We start from the raw sequence: 11,107 nt of genomic DNA, 5'->3' as shown, positions 1-11,107 counted from the left end.
CAGCTTTGAACCTGGAAACCCCCCATGATTTGTCAAAAAATGGCTCCGGTCTGTGGTGAGTGGAGCGTCTCCACAGACCCCTGCAGAATCTCCTGCTAAACCGAAAGCTCCCACCAAGGTGAAGGAAGTGGAAACCACCGTTTATGTGGACGCAGTTTTACAACACTATAAAGGTGGTCCCCAACTACCCGTTAAGGCACTCATTGACTCTGGTTGCAGTCGCACTCTAATCAATGAGGCCACTTTTGCAGCACTCAAAGTCAAATCCGAGGCTTTACCAGCCCCCGTCCAATTTGCCCAAATGGACGGAAGCCATTTCAAGGGGGGCCCAGTTGATCATCGCACTACAGGGGTGGCGATGGGTATTGGCTCCCACTGGGAGCAAATAGACTTTACCATAGCCCCTATCCGATTTAGTGGTCCTGGGAATTAACTGGATTAAAGGTCATAGTCCCAGTATAGACTGGGAGACGAACACTATCTCCTTTGCCAACCCCAAATGCGATCAGCACCGACAGCAAGTTGCGGTGCTGTCTCCACCCGCTCCAGCATTAACCTCCGATGTCCCATCACCGCCGTCCCTACCTGATGTATACCAGGACTTTGCGGATGTCTTTAACATTAAAGAATGTGATGCCTTACCCCCCCACCGGGCCACTGACTGTGCAATTGAGGTGGTGAAGGACTGCACATTAACCAAGAGTAAGATTTACCCTATGAGCGCTTCCGAGCGCATTGTACTACGGGACTTTTTGGACTAAAACCTTGCCAGAGAGTTCATTCGCCCATCGAATGCTCCCAACTCAGCCCCCGCATTTTTCGTCCGAAAAAAGGAGGGCGACCTGCGCCTATGCATCGACTTCCGAAAGCTCAATGCAGTTACCCAAGCCAACGCCTACCCTATACCGCTGATTTCAGATATTTTGGGGCAGTTGCAGGAGGGACGTATATTCTCCAAGTTGGACTTAGTAGAAGCCTACTACCGCGTCCGTATCCGCGAGGGAGACGAACCCCTCACTGCCTTCTCTAGCTGTTTTGGAATGTTTGAATTCCTTGTGATGCCTTTCGGGTTAAAAGGGGCCCCGGGGGTCTTCATGCAACTCATCAACGAAATCCTCCATGATTTACTGTACCGCGGAGTGGTAGTTTATTTGGATGACATTCTTATTTATTCAAAAACCATGGACGAGCATGTCGCTCTGGTCCGAGAAGTTCTGCAGCGCCTGCGCAATCACCAACTCTTTGCAAAGTTGGCTAAATGCGATTTTCATCAGAGCAAAATAATGTTCTTGGGATATATAATCTCCCACCATGGCCTTAGCATGGACCCGGCCAAGGTCCAATCCGTCCTCGATTGGACCCCTCCCTCCAACCGCAAACAAGTACAACAGTTTCTAGGTTTTGCTAATTTCTATCGCGGGTTCATCCCTAACTTCGCCCAAGTGGCGCTGCCCATCACCGACCTGCTGAAAACAAAGGGTAAAGGAAGCTCGGCTACGTTACCCTCCGCTAAGATACTGTGGACTGATCAATGCCAGGCCGCTTTTGTAGCCCTCAAACGCCTTTTCACTTCGGAGCCCGTGCTACGGCACCCAGACCCGAATCAAATGTTCATTGTGCAAGTCGATGCCTCCGACGTGGCTATGGGAGGGGCCCTTCTCCAAAGAGGACCAGATGGTCTCCTTCACCCTTGCGCTTACTTCTCAAAGAAGTTTGCGCACTCCCAATTGAACTGGCCCATTTGGGAGAAAGAAGCATCGGCCGTTCACCATGCACTTACTCTGTGGCGACAATTCCTGGAGGGGTCTAAAGTACCCTTTGAAGTCTGGACCGATCACAAAAATCTAGCTGCCCTCACGGGGACCCATAAATTGTCCGCGAAACAACAGCGTTGGGCGGATTTCTTTGCTCAGTTTCGTTTCATCCTGAAGCATGTCCCTGGAAAACAAAACGTTCTCGCAGATGCTCTCTCCCGACTGCCTCAGTACCCGGTGAAACTCGATCGGCCAACAGACTCTTTATTTACGCCCGCGCAAAGAGAAGCCCTACCCGTGCTGGCTGTACAAACCTGATCCCAAACACTGCCCCCACAACAGAAGCACGCAGTGGCCGACGCACCAACTCCCCCAACCCAACCGGCCGCCAAGCCGCCTGCAGTCAGTGCACCATCGCACGTAAGCGCTTCCCCCTCGTCGACCCCCATATCTGCTCCTGCTTCCACCGTAAAAAAGGGGGGTTCCCGTCTCCGAGTCTTTCTTAAATTCCCTTCGGGCACAATGCCTAATGGAAAGCTCCGCTCAAACCCTGCCTCCCGATGTAATCGAACGAGGAGGTTGTTGGTACAAAGACTCGAAATTATACGTGCCCAAAACGCTCCGAAAAGAAGTCTTACATTTGGCTCATGGAGTAAAAACAGCTGGACACTTTGGGTTCCTAAAGACCCTTCACCTGTTGCGCAGGGAGTTCTGGTGGGGGGGAATGCGTTCTGACATTGACTCTTTCATTCGCAGCTGTCCTGTTTGCGCCACGGTCAAACGATCTCAAGGCAAACCCCCAGGACTACTGCAACCACTTGAAATACCCAGCAAACCCTGGGAAGTGATTGCTATGGATTTTATGACGGATCTCCCTCTCAGCGGGGGGAAAACTGTGTTATGGGTTATCACTGACTTATTTTCTAAGCAAATACATTTGGTTCCATGTGCGGGGATCCCCTCCGCTCAGAAGTTGGCCCGCCTCTTCGTGTCACATGTCTTTAGACTACATTTGTTTCCGCGCAAGATAATCTGCGACCGCGGAAGTAGTTTCGTTGCTAAGTTTTGGAAAGCTTTTCTCAAATTGGTGGGGGTGGAACAAGGGTTGTCTAGTGCATACCATCCCCAAACGGATGGTCAAACTGAACGTGTCAATGCTGTACTCGAATGTTATTTGCGCTGTTATGTCAATTACCACCAAGATGACTGGGTAGAACTATTGCCTTTTGCAGAATATGCCTACAATAATGCTGTACATCAATCCACAGGTTTCAGCCTGTTTTATGCGGTGTATGGACAGGACTTCGGTCCTATCACCCCTGTAGAAGGATCAGAGGGGGAGGGGGATGCCGACATTGCCTCATGGGCTCACACCCTCCGAACAACATGGCCCTGGCTGATTAGCAACCTGGACCGAGCCAAGCGCAAATACAAGGCGCAGGCTGACAAGCATCGTTCCTCAAATATGGACCTGCAAGTGGGTGACCTGGTATACCTATCCACCAAGAACCTGCGCTCCACCCGTCCTTGCCATAAGCTCAGTGCTAGATACATTGGCCCATTTCCCATCACCCGCCTCATAAATCCTGTCACGGTGGAACTGTCTCTCCCCAAAACTCTGAGGCGTGTGCACCCCGTTTTCCATGTCAGCCTTCTAAAGCCCCATGTTGCTTCCCCACAATGGCACCCGGAGCCACCTCCTGAACAACCCATAATGGTGGGGGGAGAGGAACATTTCGAAGTCTCCAAAATCCTGGATTCCCGCATACACCATGGGGCCTTGCAATACCTGATCCGCTGGAAACACTTCCCCCCTGCCTATGACAAGTGGGTTCGCGTGCGGGATGTCTCCGCCCCCAAACTCATCAACGCCTTTCACGATGCCTACCCGGACAGACCAGCCCCCTTGCCGGATGGGAGGGGGATTTAAGAGGAGCAGGATGTCAGGCTGTTATCTCGGTTTAGATGTTTCCTTTCGTTTCTCTGCTGAACCGTCCAGACTCAAGGACGGCTACACATACCAAAGCCTGGGAACGCCACTCCTGGGAAATAATGCTCTGTTTATGCTTTGTAATCTCCCGCCGTTTCTCTGCCTTATATTTCCAAATAACGGGCAAGACAAGCCATAGCTGTCATCTTGCCTTCCATGCACTGTATTGCCTATTTGACCAGTAAAGCCATCTGCTTGGAATCTGATTGTCTCTGTGGTGATTTCTGGTTCGATGGGTCAAGAGCTCACAACACCCCTTTGATAGGGTGGCCAACCTCCAGGTACTAGCTGATATCTCCCGCTATTACAACTGATCTCTAGCCGACAGAGATCAGTTCACCTGGAGAAAATGGCTGCTTTGGCAATTGGACTCTATGGCATTGAAGCCCCTCCCCATACCCTGCCCTCCTCAGGCTCCACCCCAAAAATCTTCAGGTATTTCCCAACCCAGAGCTAGCAACCCTACCCTTTGAGCATGAGGTCCAGACGAAATGGTCCTCCTGACCCCTCCTCTGATTGGCCCTGCACAAGGGAAGGGAATCCAAAGACTAGTTTATCTGCCATGGCATAACTAAGACAGGTTTAACAGCTATTCATAGTTGGAATAATGTTGAGAACCACCACCTGGATACCCTGGCTCCCATTAAATTTACAACTATCTTGCAAAATGCTGTGCCCTGTTAAAGAAACCTTCAGGTTTCTTCTGTCACCTGGAAATGTCTAAGATGATTTATGTAAAAGGCATTTTCATTAACTAAACAGCACTAAGGTACAGGTGGTTTAGTTTGTCAAGAAGTATTTTTTGCTGGCAGGGCAACTGAGCCTTTAGCAGCTGTGTGACAAGCATAAACTCTCCCCCTTCGTGTAGGTCTTAAAGGTGATCTATAGCAAATGAATTAAAGGAATAATTTCAGTAATGTGATGCTCATACTAGCCAACTTAAGGCAATTCAAGGGTTTTCTGGTACGAGCCTCTAAAATAAGATAGTAATAGTCTGTGTCCCCTTCCATTGCCTGTCTCTCTTTTTCTCTCCTTTTCTCTCTGAACTGTGGAGAGTTATCACTCTTGGGAAGGATGAGTACCCATTATTTTTAATGATTGATTACAGATTAATCCTGCAATGTAGAGGTACCCAAATGCCACGGCGAAAGCAGTTCTGTGAGTGGAATAGTACTCCTGTTTTTACTATGATTTTTGCCTTCTCCACTTCTTCACCACCCTTTAGAGTACTCAGAATTCCTTTAAGTGCTTGAGATCTACATCTGTTTTCAAATGGAAGTCTACACGGCCCTTATCATAATTATTATAATCACCACTCAATTTATCAGCCCCATAAGAGCTGTTATGAGAAATATGTAGATAAATGTCTGCAAATTGCGCATAGGTAGGGCTGCCTGGCACAGCCTGGCAACCAGCAAAAGACCCGGGGGTGGGGATATGGGAGGGAGCAGTAGTGAAGGTGCGACTTCACTTCTGGGAAAACCTGCAAGTGACATGCTGCTCTAGGAATCACCAGAAACTCTGTGGTGAAACCACTGAGTTTCCGGTGATTCTTACAGGAGACTGATGTCCCTTTTGGGTTTCCTGCAGAAGGGTTGTCATGCCATTGGCCCGGCTGCCATTTAAAAAAAACAAAAAACTCTCACACAGCTGCTCTGATCAGTGGCAGGAAATGGAACCCAGGGATGGGGGGGTCCTCTACCCCCACTAGGTGCCTGGCAACTCTGGTAGATGAGTTTCAGATTATAGGGACCTATAGAATTGTTTAGATGTGGGTAGGGAGTGCACCGTAATATAATACATATGTTTTATGGATCAGTTTTGGCTCATGCAGATTTTTAGCTACTGAGAAAACAAAAAAATAAAAAATTATAAATTATAAATAAAAAGAAAGAAAGAAAACAAATCTGGATAGCAAGAAAATGGCAATTGGACTCTATGGCATTGAAGTCCCTCCCCTTCCCGGACCCCACCCTCCTTAGGCTCCACCCACAAAATCTCCAGGTATTTCCCAACCCAGAGCTGGCAATCCTACCCAGCGAGGTGTCAAAGTGGCTTACAAAGGAACACAGACATATAATTTAGATAGGTAACAAATGAAAAAAAAAAATACAACACCATTCCAACTCCAGGGCTGGTCCTGAACCCACCAAGCTGGCTCCCTCAGGGCCATAGGCTGAGAGCCAAGGGCCAGGAGCCCAGACTTCAGTACCTGCAACAGACATGGGACAGAAGCTTAGCCCACATTTCATTTGCCTGCTAAAGAGATGTTCCCAGCTCTCCTCTCCTGTCTTCCGTCAGTAGAACAGAGTCTGTTAATAAACCATTCACTACAGACAAAAAGCCGTCTGAAAAATTATTATGCTGTCTTAGGTAGCTGTAATCATTAATTGCCTTTACTGAGGTTTGGGGATGGGGCCTAGCTACAGTTGCCAACCTCCAGGTGCTAAGCAACAACAAAACAACCTATGCCGTATATAGGATACCTAAAGATAATGGACGGCACAAAGCCTCAACAATCGTAAGCAATTCAAACAATATTACAATATAAAGTATACACACTTCTGTAAATTCCAATTTTTAAAAGACGCAACTCACACACGGGGCTGTTTGCCCATGGACTATTGGTTGCGCCATGGTAGAATTGCAATTCGCTATTTCTTTTTATTCTGTATCTTGTTCTATATGTTTAGAAAACTGTATTCAGGTGTTTGGGTTTTGTGGAATATATATTGTTGCATTTGTTTGTCAGTTAAATAAGGGATGTGGCATGAAAATTAATGCCCATTAAAAATTTGAATTTACAGAAGTGTGTATACTTTATATTGTAATATTGTTTGAATTGCTTGTGATTGTTGAGCCTTCGTGCCGTCCGTTATCTTTAAACCTCCAGGTTCTAGCTGGAGATCTCCCACTATTACAATGGATATCCAGGTGACAGAGATCAGTTGTCCTGGAGAAAATGGCCGCTTTGGCAATTTGACTCTATGGCATTGAAGTCCCTCCCCTCCCCAAACCCTCTTCAGGCTCCACCCCAAAAACCTCCCTGGTAACCCTAGGCCTAGCAGCATAGGGCTAAGGCATGCCTCCCTATGATTGCATTTATTGGAACAGCCTTCTCCCTATGCCAGCTTGAGCAGTACTAATGTAGATGTAGAATGGGCTGGCAGTAGCCCCTTAAACAGCATTCGAAATACCATTAATTGGCCCTGGAGCCATGGACAGAAATAAACTACTTTTTAACCTTTTTTTTTACTTCAACCCTGATGGAGCATTGCCTCTTATTTGTTTTTTTATTTTTATAACATAAAATAAAACAAACAATAAAACAATAATAAAAGAAAATATAAAAGAAAATACAAAAGAGTATCAATGAAATAATCTACATTAATACAATCTAAATTAAAAAAATAGAAAGTTCAAAGAACCCCTTTGCCCCTCCACCCACCATAAAAAGTGACCCATCACCAGACTTCCGAAGAAGTGTCTAAACAGTTTTAAAAATATCATTATTAACAATAATATAAAGAATATAGAAAACCTGTTTCTATAACTCACTAACTAATTTAGTAAAATCAATTTTTGCCAGTTTATCCCAATATGTGACGGCCTTCGCCCATGTTATTTTAAATTCTTCCATATCTTTTCCATGTAGGAATTCTGTTAATTTGGCCATCCTCATATACATCCATAATTTTTCTCTCCAGTCCCTAATTGAAAGTTTATTTACTTGCTTCCAGACTTTGGCTATTACAATTCTTGCAGCAGCAAAACTATATTGACAAATGACCCTATCGTTTCTATCCATTTTTTCTTGGGGAATCCCCAATAAACAAAATGCAGGATTTCTTTTTACTCTCATATTAATCAAATTATTAGTTTCTCTTATAACCTTTTCCAAAAAATTGCCTCTTATTAAACATGCTTCTGTTGAACATTGGTTTATTTACACAAATGTTGCTTTTCTGCCACAAAGGACCTCAAACCAGTTTACAGTTAAAAACTTTAACAGTTATCATAAACACACATTTTAAGTAACCCATTGTTTACAATTTCTTAAAATTAGCACATAAAAATTAATAGATTTTTTAAAAAAAACAGAACTGCTGCAGGCATAGTGACGTGGTGGGCAATAACTGGTCACTGGCACCGAGTGGTAAGCAGGGTCAAGAAAGGGCCAACCCTTTTGCCAGTGGGCATAAGAGATGGCACAGCTAGCAACACGCTGGCATATAGCTACTAATTGGCAAGCACAGCTCAATGTGGCTGTGGGCCAGTGACATCCACCAACCTACATTCTTGCTGGGCATTGTTGGCCGGTCAGCAGCTGTTTAGGCGCACTATACCATTCCGGCTTTTTTCAATGCTTGCCAGTAATGATGTCGGGCTACCCCGGTTGCCATGCAGGGGTGGCCTGATCCTGCCAGCCCTACTGCTGCACTGATTGCGGAGGAAAAACAGACCAAAACAAGCTCACTATCCACAGAAAGAACGATTGAAGGGATACATTTAACTAATCTTTTAACAATCTCAGTACAGTTGCCCGTAGGGCTGCCAACCTCCAGGTAGTAGCAGGAGATCTGCTATTACAACTGATCCCCAGCCGATAGAGATCAGTTCACCTGGAGAAAGTGGCTACGTTGGCAATTGAACTCTATGGCAATGAAGTCCCTCCTCTCCCCAAACGCCGCCCTCCTCAGGCTCCGTCCAAAAACCTCCCACCGGTGGCGAAGTGGGACCTGGCAACCGTAGTTGCCCAGCTGACCTTCCTTGGGACAGAGTTCCACACAGTGGGTGCAACCACTGAAAAAGCCCTTTTAGTAGAGGATAATGTCTCTACAGCCTACGGTCCCTCTTCATCATTGGCGGGAGGTTTTTGGGGCAGAGCCTGAGGAGGGAGGGGTTTGCGGAGGGGGGGGACTTTGATGCCATAGAATCCAATTGCCGAAGCACCATTTTCTCCAGGTGAACTGATCTCTATCAGCTAGAGATCAGTTGTAATAGAAGGAGATCTCCAGCTAGTACCTGGAGGTTGGCAACCCTACTACAGCCTGGTGGCATCTGAAGCAATCTCTTGCCATTCTAATTCAAGTGCTAGTGGGGGGAAGGGGTGGACATAGGGTTGCCAACCTCCAGGTGGAGGCTTGAGATCTCCCGTAGTTACTACTGAACTCCAGGCAATGGAAATCAGTTCCCCTGGAGAAAATGGCCGTTTTGACAATTGGACTCTATGGCATTGAAGTCCCTCTCCTCTCCAAACCCTGCGCTCCTCAATCTCCACCCTCAGAATCTCCAGGTATTTCCCAACCCGGGGCTGGCAATCCTAGGTGGAAAATGCCATCAAGTTGCAGTGGATTTAGGGCAATGGAAACCCCATGGGTTTTTTTGAGGCAAGAGATGACCAGAGGTTGTTTGCTGTGACCTGCCTCTGCATTGCAGTCCTGGACTTCCTTGATGGTCTCCCATCCACGTTCTAAATTGGACCATCCCTGCTTACCTTCCAAGAGCTAATGAGATTGAGCTAGCCTGGGCCACTCCAGGGCACAACAGGAAGGGAGTATAAACAACAACCAAAGGTGTTTTTGTAAGTTATCCTAGATCCAGGCCTTTTAGACCAGGGGTGTCAAACGTAAGGCCCATGGGCCGGATCCAACCACTTGAGAGCTCGTATCTGGCCCTTGAGCCAGCTGGAACAGTCCCAATCTGGACTGGCCTGACCAAATGACATGTCATATCCAGCCCTCATAACAAATGAGTTTGACACCTCTGTTTTAGACCTTTAAAGGTGAGAACTAGCATCTTGAACTTGGCTCACAATCAAGCTGGGCCTGAAGATTTAAGAGAATCAGCACTATCTGAGCTCCTGATATCTGAGCCGTTACATTATGGATCTGTTGAAATTTCTCACCTCTCATCAAAAACGAGAGCTTGTATTGGCTGGAATTTTTGAGATGTGAACCTGGTACGCCACTATATCATAAGGTACGTGCAGCTACACTGAGTGAAGGTATCGTGGCTATCTATTTGCAGTAAATAAAAGCATTCACGTTATTAATTGCCCTTGCCCTCAGAACGGGTGAGAATTCGCCACCTTTCCCATCTTCCCATTGAACAATTTTGGTAACTCAAAAACTTGCAGATTCTTAGACCAGTAGAACGGGTTTCAGTCCAAGATATCTATTACCCGTTTTTCACATGAGACTAACACAATATTGACCTATCCTGAAATCGTATGTGCTCAAGAGCTTTGTGAAGGAGTCTTCTGTAATGTGGCAGTACATTTACTTCAGCTGATAGGGTGCTGTGCTACCTTTTTAAGTTTCTTGGTTGACTGAAAGCCTGGCAGCCATGGTGGGAGCACTGAAGGGTTAGTAAGAAAAGAAAACAAGGCATTTGTAAGGGGAAAAGGAAACACAGGAGATACAACCTCCCTTCTGTTCTGTTCAGATCTCTCCAGGGGCACGTAGCTGAGACCTGACAGCTCTGCAGACGTGTGGAACACAGTGAAAAATGATCATAATTAAAAACAGAAGGCAGACTATGGGGTCAGGGGCACTGCTAAAGCATTAGCAGTCACGAAGGGAAGGTGTTTGCTTACAGTTTAGGGTGGTATATACAGAAAACCCCTTAGAGGCTGTGTGTGCTAAAAGAGCTCTTAGCTGATTTAATCTTGATTTCACTTGCTTCTTTTACTTTTCCCAGAAGGCATTTATAAGCCACCATGCACTAACAGAACCTGTGTCTTCTGCTTACACATTGAAGGTTCTGGTTATGCATTTATTTTATTTATTAATAAGATTATAACATTTATATCCCACCTTTCCCCAAGACTCAAGAGGGTTTAAAATTATAAAACACCAAACAACAATAAATCCCCAACACACACACCCCAACCTAATAAATCTTAATCAAACATAATAAAATACAATTAAATGCCTGCTAACCTACACACCAGTCCACTGGTGATCAAGCCTTATCGTATCTCCTAAAAGCTTCTAAGGATGGTGCTCCTCTTATGTACATTATTCTCTGGCAGAGTAGGGCCCCCTTTTCATTTGGGGGTGAGATCATAGCACCACTGTAGGGCATGTGCTTTGCATAAACAAGGTTTAGTATCTGGTATTTCCATTCAAAGCGTCTTAGGTAAGAGAGCTAGGAAGATATGTGCCTGAGAACCATGGGAGATGGGACCAGTCTCAGCAGACAGCACTGAGTGGATGATCTGGCTCAGCAGAAGCCAGTCCTCAGTCAGCTTTGAACCATCACCTTGTACTACTTTCAGAGCAATCCTAAAAAGAGTTATACCATTCTAAGCAAACTGACTTCAATAGACTTCAAAAGGTGTAACTCTGCTTAGGATGAT

Source organism: Euleptes europaea, chromosome 11, assembly GCF_029931775.1.
Source record: "Euleptes europaea isolate rEulEur1 chromosome 11, rEulEur1.hap1, whole genome shotgun sequence".
NCBI lineage: Eukaryota > Metazoa > Chordata > Lepidosauria > Squamata > Sphaerodactylidae > Euleptes > Euleptes europaea.
The sequence above is the reverse complement of the archived record's forward strand: the minus strand, read 5'-3'. Positions refer to the sequence as shown.